Source organism: Symphalangus syndactylus, chromosome 2 (assembly GCF_028878055.3).
Source record: "Symphalangus syndactylus isolate Jambi chromosome 2, NHGRI_mSymSyn1-v2.1_pri, whole genome shotgun sequence".
Taxonomy (NCBI): Eukaryota; Metazoa; Chordata; class Mammalia; order Primates; family Hylobatidae; genus Symphalangus; species Symphalangus syndactylus.
The window spans coordinates 116,804,820-116,823,783 of NC_072424.2; the positions used below are offsets into that span (position 1 = coordinate 116,804,820).

Below are 18,964 nucleotides of genomic sequence, written 5' to 3' on the forward strand. Positions count from 1 at the left end.
GGTTCAAACCCCTCCTGTCTTAGCCTCCTGAGCAGCTAACAGGCGTGCACCACTGCATCTGGCCAATTTTTTCTTTTTTTTTTTGGTAGAGATGGGGTCTCACTATGTTGCCGAGGCTGGTCTCAAACTCCTGGGCTCAAGTGATCCATCTGCCTTGGCCTCCCAAAGTGCTGGGATTACAGCCATGCGCCACTGTGCCCAGTAAGGCTGTAATTTTAAGCATCAAAATGGTTGGCAACCTGAGCACAAGCTTTGCCATCACATGAAACTGAATTTGAATCCCAGCTCATGTTGCACATGTAGCCTCTCTGTAGCTCAAGGTTTCTCAGTTGAAAAACTGAAATATGTATCTCTAAATGTAAAGTTAAATATATGTCAAATAGCTTGATGTCTGGTCCATTATAGGTGCTATATAATTAGTACTTGGCCCCTGTAATAATTAAATAAAGAGAGAGGTTACTGTGAATTGGGATTTTTTTTTTTTTAGTAAGTACCTCATCTCTAGACCTTAAAGAATGGGCAGGTTTTTTATTAGTCAAAACAAGAGAGGCAATACAATTCAGGGTGCCAATAGGTCAATGCAAGGACCGTAGTGGTGGCTAGGTGGTACACTGAAGCTAGATGATGAAGGCTCTAAATGCCACACTAATTTTCACTGAACATTTCAGAAGAGTAGCATATAATTTATAATTCACTAATCTATTCTTCAGCAATCACAGAAAAGCTTAAGATTTAGGAGGCCACTATAGTAGTTTATCAATGAGGCATTCAGAGCTTGGATTAGAGTAACACTAAGAACAGAAAAGAATGGCTAAGTCCTTTCAAAGAGAATCTGAAGGACTTTGTAAGTTGGATAAATGGAAAAGAGGAGTCAAAGCTGACTCCAAACCAGACAGCAGGAAGACAATCAGGATGTTAAAGACAGAGTATTTCAGCTCCATGATGAACAAGAAGAGACAATATCCACCAAGAAGTGATTCACTGCCAATTGCAAGGAAAGTGAAAGGTCACTGGATGTGGTGATTAGGATAACAATGAACTTTAAGAATATCTTTAAAAAGGGGGGGAGGGGGGGAATATAAACGTTAAATTACATCAAGCACAGTGGCTCACACCTAAAATCCCAGCACTTTGGGAGGCCAATGCAGGCAGATTGCTTTTAAGCTGAGGAGTCCGAGACCAGCCTGGCCAACATGGCGAAACCCCATCTCTAATAAAAATACCAAAAAAAAGGCCGGGCATGGTGGTGCACACCTGTAGTCCCAGCTACTTGGGAGGCTGAGGTGGGAGGATCACTTAAGCTCAGGTAACAGAGGTGCAGTGAACCAAGATCATGCCATTGCACTCCAGCTTGGGTGAAAGAGCAAGACCCTGTCTCAAAAGATAAATCAGAAAATAAAAATAAAAGTTAGATTACTAGTGCCCAGGTTACGGGCAGTAGAGAATAAATCAGGTCATTTGTTATTTGGCAGTAAAAGGAAGAAGAAAAATAGGAAGGCAGCTAGATGGGTGTGCAGGGTCAAATGAGTAACACCAGAAGCAAAAAGGAACATTATGTAGAAAATAACCATGAAACAATACAATTAGTAACTATGACAATTCCCTTTTTGCCATTTGTTAAGTGCTAGTGAGAAACGCTAAGTTTGGATTCACTCCAGAATCAAATCTTAGAGGGAAATGTACTTAGGGAAGTAAAAGATTTCTATCTCTCAGGGTTCAAAACTGTGGGTGGTAAACAGAAAAAATCTAACCATAAGCTCCCTTCCACCAGCCATTAATTCTTCAGTGTTCTGAATGAAGGCACAGAATACAGTGGGTCATTAGCTTTCAAAGGTTTAAGATCTGCAGTTTCTACTATTCCTATGAGATAATGACAAGTAGTACAATCTGTAATTCTGACATGGCACATGTCTCAGTGGCCTGTGCTAGGGAATGTGTGAAATCCTGTGTGTACCATGACCCAACCCAGCACCCTCATCTCTAAATTGACTTGTGGGCCTCCACTTGCAGCCAGGCACACTGGAACTCTGCATTAGTTGTGCCTCATTATATTTTATGAAAAAAAAGTATACGCTATAGTGCCAAGGTATCCAGATTCTACCATAATTTATTTTTTTAGTTGCCAATAAATTACCAGTTTTTAAAAAATGTCTTACAATCACTCTGCTATATATAAAAAAAAGTGGGGGTAGGTAAGGGAAAAAGATCCTGAAAGGGAGGGAGCGGAAAGCAGCAACGTCTTGTCAGCAAAGCAGCGAAGTCAGACCTCAGAGAATTCTGTGCTATTGTTCTGTTCTTACTGCCTCCTTCTCTTCTCATGCCCAGAATGTTGATTGGGGTGGGGAGAGAGTACCCATAGTGCTAGGCAGTGGAACATCCAAGGCTTCAAGCTTCACCACCCCCACTTTTCACTTCCCTGGGTGAGGAGCCCAGAATTGCCTTAAGTCATCATCCCAATCACGTCTATGAATGCACAGCAAAGCAGGGCTAAGCAAATGGCTTGCCCTAAAAAGTTGCCTATGTTTTCTAAACATCTATTATGTGTTTTTGCTGTTCTGCACATCAAGAAAGAAAAGAAATCTGAGTTTTATTCACAACTTGCTCACAATATTGCTGGGATATAGAGATACTGCAGAAGCAGCCAAGCAATGGCATAAACACACCAAGCAACAGCATAAATGAACAAAAATCAATACAGTACAAAACATATACAAAAGGATAGGCAGGAGGGAAACTGGTCTCAGTGAGAGTGAAGTTGTTCAAATTAATTTCCAAAACCTACAAAAGTCAATTAAGCCATGTTTTGAAAAGGGGGGCGGAATAAGCACGAAAGTGAGGAGAGAGTCCTGTAGATGAGGGAAGTTACATGATAAAGAAGAATAGATAAAGAACAAGTAAAAGCTGTGTGAGAAACAGAAAAACAGATCTGCTGGGAAGGAACACAAAGTCCCTATTAGGAGAATAATCAGAAACAAGCCTGTGAGATGTAGCAGTGGGTTGGTAGAAGCTTTTAAGGCTGATTACGCATGACTACTCAGATTTGAAATGCTCTCTGTTATCACCATTCATTTTATGGGCATGCTATACCTTCCCTCCAAAAGAGTTAACTAAATTAAATGAGAAACTCCACTGACCTGTTTTCTTATTCAGACTACATGCTTGTCTACCACTGCTTGCTCACTGTCAACAATTGAAAATTATGCCTCTGCAGGGCAGAGAAATGCATGTGAGTTTACTACTAAAGTGAGCCACGAAACCACTAAAAAAAAAAAAAAAAAAATTAAGAGAACAGCCTTGACGTAACAATTCCTTAAAGTTATTAGCAAGCATGCTCAGTGTGTTTGACTAGCATCACCTCACCAACTTTAAAAGTATTAACGAGAATATTCACAGTCTAATTGAAAGCACTACGCAGTCTGGTCTCAGAGTTCCATACTGTTGAAAAAAACTCATTAATTATAATTTGGAATTTTTTAAGTGGTATGATAGAATGAAGAGGCTAGGCTAGGACCCATCAATGTACTGATGAGGAATGAAGTTCTAAAGCACCAACTAAGCAGTCTAATAGGTTTTGAGTGAGTGCCTAACAGGAACGAAGTGATAATAAAGGAAACAAACAGGGCTAAAACTTACCCTCAAATTGTTTGCCACCTATCAAGGGAAACAGATACACAGGAAGAATAACCTAAAGTACAAATTGTATACAAGTGCAAACATACAGAATAGAGTTGGGAGACTACAGAAGGAGGGGTTATCTGGTTGGGATGATCAGGAAAAAGTTCAAGTAGGATGTCAAACTAAAAAACAAAAAACACATGGTATTTTAAGTGAAAGTTCAAAAATTATTTAAAAGACCTTTCTAATTCATGAAAGATGATACAACATTCTAGAGATATAACTTGATGATTCAAATTTAGGTAAGTAAGCCTGTGATAAAAATTATGAAGGAAACCAAAGGACTATAAAATTAGTTAGTCTGTAAATATCTCAATGTAGAATTCATTGTAGGAAGAATTTGCTCTGGATCCTAAGAAAAAATACAGTAAGTTTAATACAACCTCAGCAATAATATAAAGACTGTAAAAAAATTCTACTGGGAATCAAACTCTGAATAAGAAAACATTTTTGAAGGAGTAATACACAAGCTTGTCAGAAAGTAATCTGACTTTCACTCTTAAGCCTCCATGAAACATACATAGAGTGTAGTAGTTTAAAGCAGGACTACTTAAATCCCAGCTCTACGACTTACTAGCTGTGTAATCGTAGAGAAGTTAATTATCCTCTGTGTCATTTTAAAAATAGAGATAATAAACTGTATCCACTTCAGATCATTGAAAGTAAAATGAATTATCATATATAAAGGGCCACAAACAATGCTGATATAGTAGGCACTACATCAGCATTAATTATTACTATCATTTGAATTGGCTGGCAATGTATATTAAGGTTAGAGATAAGCAAACATATTTCTGGGGAAAAAAGATAAATCATGTTCACTCATTCAACAAATATTCACTACTGACAATGTGCCAGGAGTACAGTCAGGAAGCAGACAGGCACAGTGACCCCTTGGAGCTTAGAAGATTCCGTTTTCCAGGACAGGAACCATGTCTCCTTCACTCACCTCTGCAAACCCAGTGCCCTAGGTACATACCCTGGAGCACAGCAGTTGTTTAATGGTGTTTGTTGAATTAATGAAAGGTGTAATTATAGGGTATTGAATTGAAAAAAAAATTCTGAATATATGGAGAATAGGAATTCAATAGATCCATGCCCTGAACAAATGGTACAGCAATGCCACAGGTTAACTAAACCTCAAGAAATCTGTCTACAAACCTTCAAGAATCTATCAATTCTTGAATATCGTAAGAGCATACACTTTCCTATTGATAATGAAATGGCACGCTTATTACAAGGATTAAATGAGATCCTGTGTTACATGAGAATCACAAAGCTGCAAATGAGATGCTGATGTGAAGAGGTAGGCTAGATTCTTCAGCTCCAAGGCTCACTCCTCAGCTAAATACAATGACTATGTGTCCAGGTGTTTAGCGGTTGCTTATACAAATAGCTAAAACCTCTTATATTAAATGTCCAAATGTGTTTTGAGTTTAAAATGTAAGGTGCCTTTGGGTTTAACATCCAAGATTCAAGTCTTTGGAGGCTGACCTAATTTCAGATGAAGAGACATTATACTTCCACACCCACATGGCCTTCCTAACAGTTTCAAGAAAGTTTCAGAAAACTCCTGAGGTCTTAAGTGAAAACAGAAACCTAAATCTCTGGGACAATATCAGAGTTAATTAACTCTGAAAGGTATTTCAAATATAAAGACTTTAAGGCCGGACATGGTGGTTCACGCCTGTAATCCTCGCTTGAGTCCAGGAGTTTAACAACAGCTAAAAAATACAAAAATTAGCTGGGCATGGTGGCATGTGCCTGTAGTCCTAGCTACTTGGGAAGCTGAGGTGGGAGGATCCCTTGAGCCTGGGAGGTTGAGGCTGCAGTGAGCAATGATCATGCCATGCCACCGCACTCCAGCCTGGGTGACAGAGTGAGACCCTGTCTCAAAAAAAAAAAAAAAAAAAAATTAGGCTTGCAGTCCTCATTTTTAGTGAACAGCCTCACTCAGGAACCACCACTAAGTCTGCACACGCTTCTAAAGCCACCCAGCTACTACTCTCAAGCTTTCAAATGCCCTCCTAACTCTGCTGCCCAGAAGTAATGAACACGGCATCACACTCAGCACATACAAAATTCACCACGTTATCTTCTCCCCAAACCCCCCACCCTGCCCTCTGCTTCTTTATTTCCATGTTAATGGCATCACCATTCTGTAGGCTCAAAACCTCAGAATCGGCCGGGCGCGGTGGCTCACGCCTGTAATCCCAGCACTTTGGGAGGCCGAGGAGGGCGGATCACGAGGTCAGGAGATCAAGACCATCCTGGCTAACACGGTGAAACCCCGTCTCTACTAAAAAATACAAAAAAATTAGTCGGGCGAGGTGGCGGGCGCCTGTAGTCCCAGCTACTCGGGAGGCTGAGGCAGGAGAATGGCGTGAACCCCGGGGGACGGAGCCTGCAGTGAGCCGAGATCGCGCCACTGCACTCCAGCCTGGGTGAAAGAGCGAGACTCCTTCTCAAAAAAAAAAAAAAAACAAACAAAAAAAAAAAACCTCAGAATCATTCTTTGAGTCCTCTAGTGGTAAACTTCACTTCAAGAGAGCAAACCCTCAAATTCATTATCCAGTGAAAGGGCAAAACAAAAGGCTTACTGACAGAATAAAAGGGTTGCGAAAGCATTATTAAGTTCACACAACAAAATCAACGAAAGGTATAAAGCTAGGTTTGAAGAACAACAGACAATTTTCTGTAGTACTAAAGCCAAGATTACACAAATTCTGTGTTTTCTCCTATAAAGCAGAGCTTGAGTGAGTGAAACTTACTTGATCACCTTCTAAGAACCAGGCACTATCAGTTTGGTAGTATTAAAACTTCAGAAATGGCCAAGGCGGAGGATCACCTGAGGTTAGGAGTTGGAGACCAGCCTGGCCAACATGATGAAACCCCATCTCTACTAAAAAGTACGAAAATTAGCTGGGCGCGGTTGCAGGCACCTGTAATCCCAGCTACTTGAGAGGCTGAGGCAGGAGAATCACTTGAACCTGGGAGGCGGAGGGTGCAGTGAGTCGAGATTGTGCCATTGCCCTCCAGCCTGGGGGACAGAGCCAGACTCCGTCTCAAAAAAAAAAAAACCTTCAGAAATGGTATTAGCTTCAGTTTACAGACGAGGAAATGAGATCTCAAGAGAGGTTAAGTACTTACAAAAGATGAGAAGTTAATAAGCACCAACTGGAGATTCAAAATCTAGAACTGTCATATTCCAAAGTCTATGCTATTTTGACTACACTCAATACTTGCTGACACAGAAAATTACTAGGGTGTTGTAATTACTTTTCTATGGAACATAATGAAGTGCTTCAGAAAAAATATGCATCCTTCTAAATCAGCTATTAATATACAGTATCAATAAACACTTTGAAGTCAAACCTCTGATCCTTTCAGTCACAAATGAGACACCAAGAAAAACTAGTATACTCTTAGTTTCCAGATAATGATTTCTTGTTTCAAGGATATAGATATTTCTATTTCCAAGTAAGACATTTTGCATAACCCATGGACAAAAAGAAGCAATAATCACTTTATGCAATTTTTTTTTTCTCCAAAGGAACATGCTATTACAATTGTGAGGATTGGGCCCAAGATCTAGCTACTTATGTAAACTCAGATTGAATACAGCTATTTCAAAATACAAAGACACCAAATCAGTCCCTTTAAGTAACATTAGAATGGCCCACAAAAAGATTCATGATAGTGACAGTGATTATTTCAGTGGACAAAGCAACCCAAAATAGTCCTGTAGAGTGAAACTACTATTTCATTAAAATTATTACTTGTCAGTCATGACTACTTCAAACTCGCATTATTCTTTGAGGTGTTGTATTTCTGTAATTTCCCATAATATTAAGATATCTGAGTTAAGTGTACAAAAATTCATCATACCACCAAAGGTCAATAGATGGAAACTCGTCTTCATTCTAAATCATATTATTTTTAGCCCCTTCTAAGGTCAATAAATAATGTACTTGTAAAATAACACATATAAAGCATGCAGAGCAGTCCCTGTCACACAGAACAGTGAATAAATGTTAGCTTCATGCTAATGTAATGTAAATATACTCAGTTCTAATGAATCTTGGAAGATGAGATATGGCAATCTCCTCTACACGTAAAAATCTATCAGTACATCATCTTTCAAAATTTAAATCTTTTATCAAATGCCAGATTACATTATGCTGAAGTTTTGTAATTAAACTATGTAAGCAGTACACAGTCCTTCATTCTCCACTACACTCAACCTTTACATTCTCCAAGATGACTATTTTGTAATTTTTAATTCATAGCTTTGAAGTATAATTTATACACCATAAAATTCAACCATCGTACGTGTACAATTCATTGAGTTTTAAGAAAATTATAGAGTGTATAGAGCACTATCACTGCAATCTAATTTTAGAATTTTTCTGTCACCCAAGTATTTTCCTCCAGACCATTTCTCTTGCTGTGGCCTCAGGCAACCACTAATCTGCTGTATCTCTATAGATTTGCTTTTTGTAGACAGTCCATATAAATGTAACCACACACTATGTACTCTTTTATATTTGGTTTGACAGTTAGCATGTTGTTATTACAGATGAGGTCTTGCTCTGTCACCCAGGCTGGAGTGTAGTGGCGTGAACACAGCTCACTGCAGCCTCAAACACCTGGGCTTAAGCTATCCTCTTTCCTCAGCCTTCCAAGAATAGCTTCAATGATATGCGGGTGCCATCACATTTGGCTAATTTTATTTATTAATTTTTTGGGACAGGGTCTTGCTATGTTGCCCAGAGCCATGTTTTTGACATTCATGTTTGTTATAACATATATCACTAATTTGTTTCTTTTTTATTGCAGAATAGTTTTCCGCATTTTATTCAAACAGCATGTGATGGATATTTGAATTGTTTTCCAGTTTTTGACTATTGTGAATAATGCTAACAGATATGTACATACCTTTCTTTATTTGCACATGTATTTTCATTTCTCTTGGGCAGGTTCCTAAGAGTGGAACTGCTGGTTGCTATGGCAAATTTATGCTTAACTTTTTAAGAAAAAGCCAAACTGTTTCCCAAAGTGGCTGTGTCATTTACAGTCCCAAGAAGTGCCTAAGGGTTCCAGTTTCTCAACAATACAAATACTAGGTATTGTCAGTCTTTTTAATTATAGCCACTCTGGTCAGTGCGTGATAGTATATTACTGTGATTTAATTTGCATTTCCCTAATGATTAATGGTGTTAACATCTTTTCATATGCTTATTGGCCATTCTTATTGTCGTCTTTGGTGAAATACCTATTTAATGGGCTTAAGCCTAAGAATGGGCTTTCGCCCAGTTTTTTTTTTTTTCTTTATAAGTGAGTTGTAAGATTTTTCAAACATATTCTAGATTAAAGACCTTTACCATGTTTATAATATGCAAATATTTCTCCCCAATCTGCAGCTTATCTTTTTATACTTTCTTAAGGATCCTCTCAAGTGTAAAAGTTTTAAAAATATTTAATAAAGCCCAATTATTTGTTTCTTTTCTTTTCCTTTTTTTTTTTTTTTTTGAGACATGGTCTGGCTCTGTTGCCCAGGATGGAGTCCACTGGCGCAATCTCGGGTCTCTCTGACCTCTGCCTCCCTGACCTCTGCCTCCCAGGCTTAAACCATCCTCCTGCCTCAGCCTCCCAAGTAGCTGGGACCACAGGTGCACACCACCACACCCAGCTAATTTATTTTATCTTTTTTTACAGGCAGGGGTCTCCCTATGTTGCCCAGATTGGTCTCAAACTCCTGGGCTCAAGTGATCTGCCCGCCTCGACCTCACAAAGTGCTAGGATTACAGGCGTAAGTCACTGTGCCCAGCCCTGTTTTGTAGTTTTAAATAAAAAATCTTGGTGACTCTTTTCTTAAGTTTATTCGTAAGTATGTTAGGCCTCTTTAAAGCTAATGTGAATGTATTTTTTTCTTACTTTCATATTAAGATTTTATGTCACTACTACACTGTTAATCCCACCTCAGTTTGTAAAAAACAAATAAAAGCCATTAGGCCAGAACATCCTCCCACTAAATCTATATTCCACCCACTAAATCTATATTCCTACTTGCGTCTGTAACCATGTTGTTCTTTCTTCCCCACTGTTAAAACTGAGGAAGTGGCTGGGCACAGTGGCTCATGCCTGTAATCCCAGCACTTTGGGAGTCCAAGGAGGGCAGATCACGAGGTCAGCAGTTCGAGACCAGCCTGGCCAACATGGTGAAACCTTGTCTCTACTAAAAAGACAAAAATCAGCCAGGCGTGGTGGTGGGCACCTGTAATCCCAGCAACTCTGAAGGCTGAGGCAGGAGAATCGCTTGAACCTGGGAGGCGGAGGTTGCAGTGAGCCAAGACCACACCATTGCACTCCAGCCTGGGCGACAGAGTGAGAATCCATCACAAAAGAAAAAGAAAAAAAAACGGAGAAAGTATCCCCTTCCTATCAAAGGACTCTGTGCAGTCAGGATCCTGACCACTCCTGCTTTCTCAAGGACTTCTCATCTCCCTTATCTTAGCAATCCTAACAACTAAAATCATTCTGCAGAATTTCTCACACTCAAAAAGAAACAAACAAAAAGATTTCCTTTATATCCTCATACATCTCTAGCTTCTACCCTGTATATATTCCCTTTCATAGGCAAACTTCTTTAAAAGCTACCTATACACCCTGTCTCTAGTTCCTCAGCCATCATTTATCCCTCAAATCACTCAAATCTGGCATCCATCTACACTAGTCCATGAAACTGGCTCACTGAAGTTACTAATAACTTCCAGGTTGCCAAATCCAATGGCCACATTCCTGCCCACATGTTCTCAGCCTCTCAGTGAAACTCAATACAGCTGACTACCCACCCGCCTTGAAATACTTGCATTATTTGGCATCCATGACATGATAATACTGTACCTTACACATTCCCAATTTGCACCACTCTGATTGTGTGCTTCCTAGCCTCCTTCCAAGAAGCCTTCCAGTTTACCCAACTTGGAAATGTTCAGCATTCCTCAGGATTCCAATTCTAGTCAATCTTTCTTTCTTCTTTATAATCTTTCCTTCAATTATTTCATTCATTTTCATTACCTTAAGTATCACTAACATAGTGACAATCTTCAAACTGACATCTCTAAGCCAAGTATCTCTGAATTCCTAAAGATGTATCGATCTCTCTAACAGGCCTCCTTGACAATCTTACAGGCTTCTGAGAACTAAGATAGACAAAAGGGGAACTGCTGAATTCACCCTTACCTCTCCCACGAAACAACCCCCCCAAAATCCACTCCTCTTCCAACCATCCAATAGCGGCAACTTCCAGCAACATCCTTGAGTTCTTTCCCCTCCCTTATGTTCCATATCCAACCCTATTTATGCCTTCATATTTCTACCACCTAAAAAATTCTCAGATATGTCCACTGCTCTCTATCCTACTGCCACCTTGCTAATCTAAGCCATTGCTGTCTGCTGCCTGGACTGCTGCATATCCACTAGCCTATCTGCTTCCACTTGCCCCCAGTATTCTTTTTGCTCATACATCAGTCAGCATGATCTTTTAAAGTATAATTCAGATGATGCTACACCCCCAAATAAAAACTTTTAGTATATTTCCACTAAAATCCAAATTCCTTATCACTGAGTACAAGGGCCTGCCTTATGCAGTCCCCGCCATTCTCCCCTCTTGTCCATAGTTTCAGTTCCTTAAACACACTGTGCTCTTCACACTGCGTTCTTCACAGCCTCAGGCCCTTCCCAGTTCTCTCAATATGAAACACCTTGTTCTCCCTCCCCTGACCCCCCATCCAGGCGTCCTCTAAGGCGCCTTCCCTTACACCTAAGTAGGTCCCCACTACCTCCTCTGATTCTACCACCCAATGATTCTCTATTATTGTACACAGTTCCTTTTTTCCTCTTTTTTGTGGGGGGAAGAGGGGGGTGGTGGTGGGGCGGGGAACGGAGACTTGCTCTGTCACCCAGGCTGGAGTGCAATGACACTACTATGTCTACTATGTCTCACTGTCTCACTGCAGCCTCGACTTCCCAGGCTCAAGTGATCCTCCTGCCTCTGCCTCTCACGTAACTGAGACTACAGGTGCAGGCCACCATGCCTGGCCAGTTCTTTTTCTTTTTGACATTGGCACAAGTCAGAGAAGATGTCTTGATCCTTCACCACTGCATGTATACCCCCAATACAAAGAACAGCCACAAGGAGGTCTTTGTTCAAAGTATTTAAAACTGATTTAAGACAAAGAAATGTTTAGCATTTCACAGGTCAGCCTGCTCTTCCTTAAAATTGAATTAATGTAGACGTCCATAAGATGAGCTTGACTCAATTAGGGGAAGGTTGGAAATCACAAATTAAGTGCAAAATTCTGTGGAACTATGTTTTCTTTTTTTTTTCCGCTTTTTATTATTATTATTATACTTTAGGTTTTAGAGTACATGTGCACAATGTGCAGGTTTGTTACATATGTATCCATGTGCCATGTTGTTTTGCTGCACCCATTAACTCGTCATTTAGAATTAGGTATATCTCCTAATGCTGTCCCTCCCCCCTCCCCCCACCCCACAACAGTCCCCTGGAACTATGTTTTCTAAGATGATGTCCAGTGTGTGCAGCAGAATCTCAATGGAATCAACAACCCAAAAGAGATAGACTAATAAATTCGGGCTTCATTATTTAATGAGACAGACCCCCAAATTCAACACCTGGCTAATTCTTGAAACAAAATGGAGAAGAGATGTAGTATTCTTAATTTTAAAAAGCCTAAGTCTTAGAATTTATCAAACCTCAATGAAATCTGGTATACAGTTTAACTTCCATTAGACAAATTTCTTACACAGAGGGAAAAGATGAGTGAAGATGCATCTATAATAGGAAAGGCTACAGAAAATAAAACATATATAAGGGAAAACATCAGAAATGACAAGTCTTATCACCCATTTCAAATTCTCACGGCCTTGAAGAACTAAGCACCCATGGATTTATGACCCTTTCATCAGTTTCCTCTTGTATGTATCTGCTCTTTATATTCCTCAAAGAATGTCAAATAATCCTGTTCCAGTGTCAAGATAGTGGAGCAATTAACCACAAGACTTTGTGCTACTTTTTTTTTTTTTTTTGAGACGGAGTCTCGCTCTCTCACCCAGGCTGGAGTGCAGTGGCGCGATCTCGGCTCGCTGCAAGCTCCGCCTCCCGGGTTCACACCATTCTCCTGCCTCAGCCTCTCCGAGTAGCTGGGACTACAGGTGCCCGCCACCACGCCCGGCTAATTTTTTTGTACTTTTAGTAGAGACGGGGTTTCACCGTGATCTCGATCTCCTGACCTCGTGATCCGCCCGCCTGGGCCTCCCAAAGTGCTGGGATTACAAGCGTGAGCCACCGCACCCGGCCGACTTTGTGCTACTTTTAAAGAGGTGTGGCTAGAATAGATTAGCCGCTCCTACACAAAGATACTCTCATTTGAGTCAGAAATCATGAAAACCCAATCCCATAGCTAAATCAGACATTCTGTGATTTGTTCAGGGTCACAAAGTTAGCTAATGCCAGAACTGGAACTTGCCTCCCAGTTAGTGCTCTTTATACCAGCTTCTCATGCTCTTGTGTCGCTCCATCAAATGTTTGGCATGAATTCCCAATATACTAAAACTCTAACTCTGGGCTATTGATTAAAACAAACAAACAAACAAAATGACTGAAACTAGCACAAGAAACTCAAGAAGACAGAAATTTTAAAAGTAAATAAATAGGACACTACAGAAGGACATTGACTGTGACTTCTTTCACAAACAGTATCTTTTTCAACTGTGTATAGGTAAGTGATTAAGGCAAGATTATTTCTGTAGTTTATTACAATTATTTTAGTGATTCAGAACTAAAAACCACTACTCCAGAATAACAAACCTGAGACTTGTTAAGTTTATAACTTTCAACACAGAAATGAGCTCTGCTTTCCTATTTTTAAACTTCTCACTAATGCCAGATCTTGTAATTGATTTAAACAAGTTTCAAGAGAAAAACAAAATGGTTTGTTTCACTGTTATTGCTTTTCCCCATTAAATTTATGTGTTATGCAAATATTCTAACAAGATATTGCTCAACACAAATGATCTAAAGATTTTCAGCTTCATTAACAAGGTACATTGCTTACAAACCTCAATGAAAGAACAGTTAGTACTGGAACCTTTTATCAACCTATTATGCATTCAAAGTCTGTATGAAGTTTTAAGACATTTCCCAAAACAGAAGCTTTTGGTGAAAGCTAAGAAAACATTCTGATTAGTGTGGTAAATAGTACATCTTTCCTAATCTTTAAAAAATAAAATAAACTACTTTGGGAAAAGCTGACTTTTAAGCCACAACACTGAATATTTTCTTGCTCAGCAGACAGCAAAATTCCTCATGATTAAATCCTATGAGCCAGATTTTTCTCCCCCTCATCTTGCTGTTATGTGGCATGGAGCATAATTTTACAAAGCATCCACTCCTTCACTTTGTCTATTGATATTCTGTCTTCAAAAACAAACTCTTAAACTCAGAATAGATTTTCCTCTGCTATTCCAAAGCAAATGTAATGAACACACCTTAAAACATTTGACAGTGGTAATAAAGAAAAACTGTATCTGTGTGTGCCCTGAATACCAACTACAAGAATCTCCCTCTTTCTCTGAAGTGGCTGTGTTTCAAGACATCATCATACATTTAACTACTTACTACGCAAAGGAGGAAGTTGATACGTAACTCAAAATCAGATATTCTAAAATCCCTACTGTTCATAAGAACTATGGGCAAGTCAAAATCAGACCAACTGAATTTTATTCCTCACCCTGCTCCCAAACCACATGACCAGAGAAGGTAAGAGCTGGGATGTGAATAATAGTAAGGGAGAGATACGAATATTCACAAATAAATTATTTAACTGCTCTGCTATCAAGTTCTTAGTTAGTAAACAAGAATAAGCCTGTAATCCCAGCACTCTGGGAGGTCGAGGTGGGCGGACCACAAGGTCAGGAGTTCAAGACCAGCCTGGCCAATATGGTGAAACCCCGCCTCTACTAAAAATACAAAAATTAGCCGAGTGTGGTGGTGGCATATGCCTGTAGTCCCAGCTACCCAGGAGGCTGAGGCAGGAGAATCGCTTGAGCCTGGGAGGTGGAGGTTGCAGTGAGCCGAGACTGCACCACTGCACTCCAGCCTGGGCGACAGAGCGAGACTCTGTCTCAAAAAATAAAAATAAAAATAAACAAGAATAACACCCACTTCACAAGGTTGTTGCAAGAATCAAATGAGTTCTTCCATGAAAATGATTTGCCTGGTTAAAGGAACATAATAGGCACTCAATAAACGCCAGCTCCTTCCTCGTTCGGTTGTGGACTCGGTGTTATTTGTTCTCTACACTCATGACCCCAAATGACTCAGTCTCCTACTAACTTTTACTAACAAACACTGAAAACTACTGTAGCAACCAAGGTCCTGATATGTATGTGCATGCCCCGTCTATGTGACACTGTCTCCCACCCCTAAACAATTAGGTGAGCAAAACAGAGGAAGAAATCCCGAACCTCTGAACCTAAACCGCTGTAAGAACCAGCAGTCGGGGTGGACAAATCTCCACCCACTTCCAACTGCCTCCAAGAGATCTGAATTGCCATCTAAAAATGTATGAAACCAAACTCACCATTGTCTCTTTTGAAAAGTAAGCCCTCTTCCTGCCCCTTTTCTAACTGTGAGTGGTGTCCAAAGAATAATCCTTGCCCCCTTGTACTCTCACCAAAACACTGCCAAATAACCCAGGCCTATCAAGTTTACCTTCATAATCTCTACCATCTCTCGCTCTCTCTCTCTTTTTTTTTTTTTTTTTTTTTTTTTTTGAGACAGCGTCTTGCTCTGTCATCTAGGCTGGAGTGCAGTGGCACGATCTTGGCTCACTGCAACCTCCTCCTCCTCCCAGGTTCTAAATGATTCTCCTGCCTCAGCCTCCGGAGTAGCTGGGATTACAGGCATGTGCCACCACAAGCAGCTAATTTTGTATTTTTAGTACAGAAAGGGTTTCACCATGTTGGCCAGGTTGGTCTCGAACTCCTGACCTCAGGTGATCCACCTGCCTCAGCCTCCCAAAGTGGTGGGATTACAGGCATGAGCCACCGTGCCCAGCCCATATCTGATTTTTTGTCCCACTCCCACCACTACAGTCCAGGTTAGGGTTTCTCAGTCTCAGCACTGTTGACATCTTGGGCACACAATTCTTGTGGAGGCTATCCTGTGCACTGCAGGATGTTTGGCAACATTTCTGGCCTCTACCCACTAGATGCCAGTAGAACTGCTCTCTCCCTTCTAGTTATGACAATCAAAAACGTCTTTAGACACTGCCAAATGCCTCTTCCCCACTGTCACCCTCATTCCCATGTTTGAGTACCACTGACCCAGTTTCTCACTTCGTATCTGCCATACAAAATCAGCCCCCAAGTTAAGTCTACAGTTTTATTCCTCTAATTCCCGTGGCCCTGACAAACGACTCCTAAAGCACTGCTTTATGAGTCATTTCTCTTAAACCTACCACTCCCTGTTACCTACACAATTAGTTCAAAGCTCTCCATCCAACCTTGATAGTCTGGCCTCAATTAAACATTATTCCACAAAGCACCTCATATAGTGGCTACCCAGCAGTCCTTCAATAACATATCCAGTCTCTCCCTTTCTATTCTACTGCTGTCACCCTGGCTGGATGTTCATGACCTAGCACCCAATCCAGACCACTGAAAGAGTGTCATTCCTTACCCTTTCTGCCACTCAAAGTCAAAAACTTTTCAACGGGTCTCCATTGCTTGCTGAAATATCGTATCTGCTGCCCTTCTTCAGAGTCTTTCCTAATATGGCCTCTTTCTAATTTTATGTTCTGTTATCCTGAAAACACTAGTCCTTGAAAAGGCTCCTACACTTTCCACTTTTGATCACATTTTTTCTCTGCCTGGAAGCCCTCATAATTCCACTCCCCTCACTCCACTCTAATTTAAAGTCCATCTGAATTAAGTCAAAAAGCCTTTCTTGGTCATACCTCCTTAGTATTTCATAACACTTGGCACCTCTCCTATGGCATACATTCTACCTTATGTTATACATGAGTACTCCTATAATTGACAAGATCCTTAAGAGCTTCTTACTCCTCTTCTGATGCCTGCAATGCCTAGCCCAGTGTTAAGTAGAGAACTAAGCATTAGATATGAGCTGCCCCAAATGTTTCCCACTTAGAAAGCAATGGAGGACCGTGTTTTCAGACAATCCCAAACTCCCTTAAGAGAATCAAGCACATATTTTCCTTTTGTCTCATATTTCTATGTCTTAGATCAATTTTTAAGTAAATTGCCTCCAAGATATCTAGATTGCTATTTAGTATACATTACTGTAAGAGTTCTGCTTTCAGAGAGTTCCAACTTGTAACTGAACCCTGAATATTTAAGTTCTCTCTTTATGCCAAAAGGCAATGGAAATTTATTTTTTGAATGTTAATAAAATTGAGCAAAACATAAAAATAACTTGCATTGGATTAAACATGTTTCAAGTAAAGATTCATTAATGCAAATGTGTCTGTCCTAAAAATTACATTTCAAGTTCGAAAGTCTTTGTGTACCATTAAAAAGATTGAAAGTTTTATTTCAACTCCTTCTCACCCCAAAGACAAACCAAAATAGAACAGAGAAGGCTTTTTCTTAATTTTATTTAGATCCTAACTTGAAGGTATACTTTGTTATTTCTTCAAAAGGAGCAAAAAGAGTATCATTAATGAGCATGTTCTGACCAGATCTTTAAGTTCTACTCCAAAGCTGTAAGAGGAGAGTACCATAGACCACACTACCAGCACCCTTCGTTAGCAGACTACAGGCTCTGTTTTGTATGTCTCTGAGCTAAGAATGGTTTTACATTTTTGTGTTTTGTAAACACATAAAGAAGAATATGCAACAGAGAGCATATACGGCCAGCAAAGCCCAAAATATTTACTATTTGTCCCTTTTCAACAGAACGAATTTGGGACTCCTCATTGCCCTTCACTGGCACGTAAGACATCCCACCTTTAAAAAAGCAATATAAAACACAAGAACATTTAAAAAGATCGAACTCGTTCAACTTAGTCATAGTTAATGCAGACTTAACTTCTAAAACAGAGGCCTGTGTGTGGACAATTTTATACTTCACAGAATTGTTGTTGGAAGAAACTTGCTTTCATTCTGTGGATGAACATACTTATGCTTGAAAAGGGAAAGAGCCTGACCCAAAGTCACGTTGCTGGTTAACAGCAGAGTAGGGTCAAGGACTCAGCCCTCAAAACCCTGGTCCAATGCTCTGCAGTCCACTACATACACCTATACATGTGGCTTTAAGTTTTGGAGATGTGGATAACTAGCTTGGATCAATATAAAAGATGAAAGCTTAAAACCTGTTCCTAATATGCTGTTTAGACAGATTCCTACTAGCAGCTATGAATCATTAAACAGAGTAGCATTAATGCTCACCACATACATTAGATAAGAACTTCTAGGAAGTCTTCTGTTTCAAAAGCAGATATGATAAAGAAGGCTTTAAACCTATAGGGCTTGCTCCTCCAGGGCTTCAGATTAGCGCAAATACGCACTTCTGCCTACCAGCTGTTCAATACTCATCTCCCAACCCAAATCCACAAGTTCCACAAATGCTTTCGAATGCCTGTTGAAAAACATTGTTCAGTCTCATCACATACACACGTTCTACAGATAATTACAACTTCTTGTGTGCCTACTTGTAAAACTACTAACTAGTTCACATTTTTAAAAATTTCCCTAAGAATTTTGCTTCCTTTAAAAAAACTGCTTCTTCGATTCCTAAATCTATAAAACTCACTCTATCGCGTCTTCTCGGTTAATTCAAGAATTAAAAAAACCATTTTGCCCATACGGATAACTTCACTACTCTGCAGGATCCGAAAAGCTCTGTATATGCCAGGTTCTAGGATTCACACACATTAACAACCTAAGATCCTTCACGTGAGATAGCTCTTGCAGTGTAAGAGCACAGATTCTCCGGGTCGTGGGGGATACCGGCTGAGGCTCTTCAGATCCCCACCACAGGAGTTCCGTCTTCTAAGGGCAACTCCCTCCCCCTTGGCCGCGGCGCGAGTCCAGGCCTCCCGGGCACCTGCGGCCCCTGCTCGCTGCGGGGACCCCCGAGGAACCAGCCCCCCGCCGGGCCCCCAAGGAATCGGCGCCCACTCCCACTCCCGGAGGCCGGGGACTGCAGGCCTGAGCCGCCCGCCGGCCCCGGGACGCG

At 40.4% G+C, this 18,964-nt stretch overlaps 1 protein-coding gene and 1 long non-coding RNA gene across 12 annotated transcripts in view; both read right to left on the reverse strand.

Moving 5' to 3' along the window:
• Positions 1-18,964, reverse strand: part of REPS1 (RALBP1 associated Eps domain containing 1) — an 85,094-nt gene that overhangs the window by 65,353 nt on the left and 777 nt on the right. The gene's annotated exons all lie outside the window — the stretch shown is intronic.
• On the reverse strand, positions 466-18,962 carry LOC134733465 (uncharacterized). Its single transcript, XR_010116932.1, has 2 exons — positions 6,177-18,962; positions 466-5,849 (listed from the first exon to the last, which is right to left on the reverse strand). It is a non-coding gene; the product is annotated as an uncharacterized lncRNA (long non-coding RNA).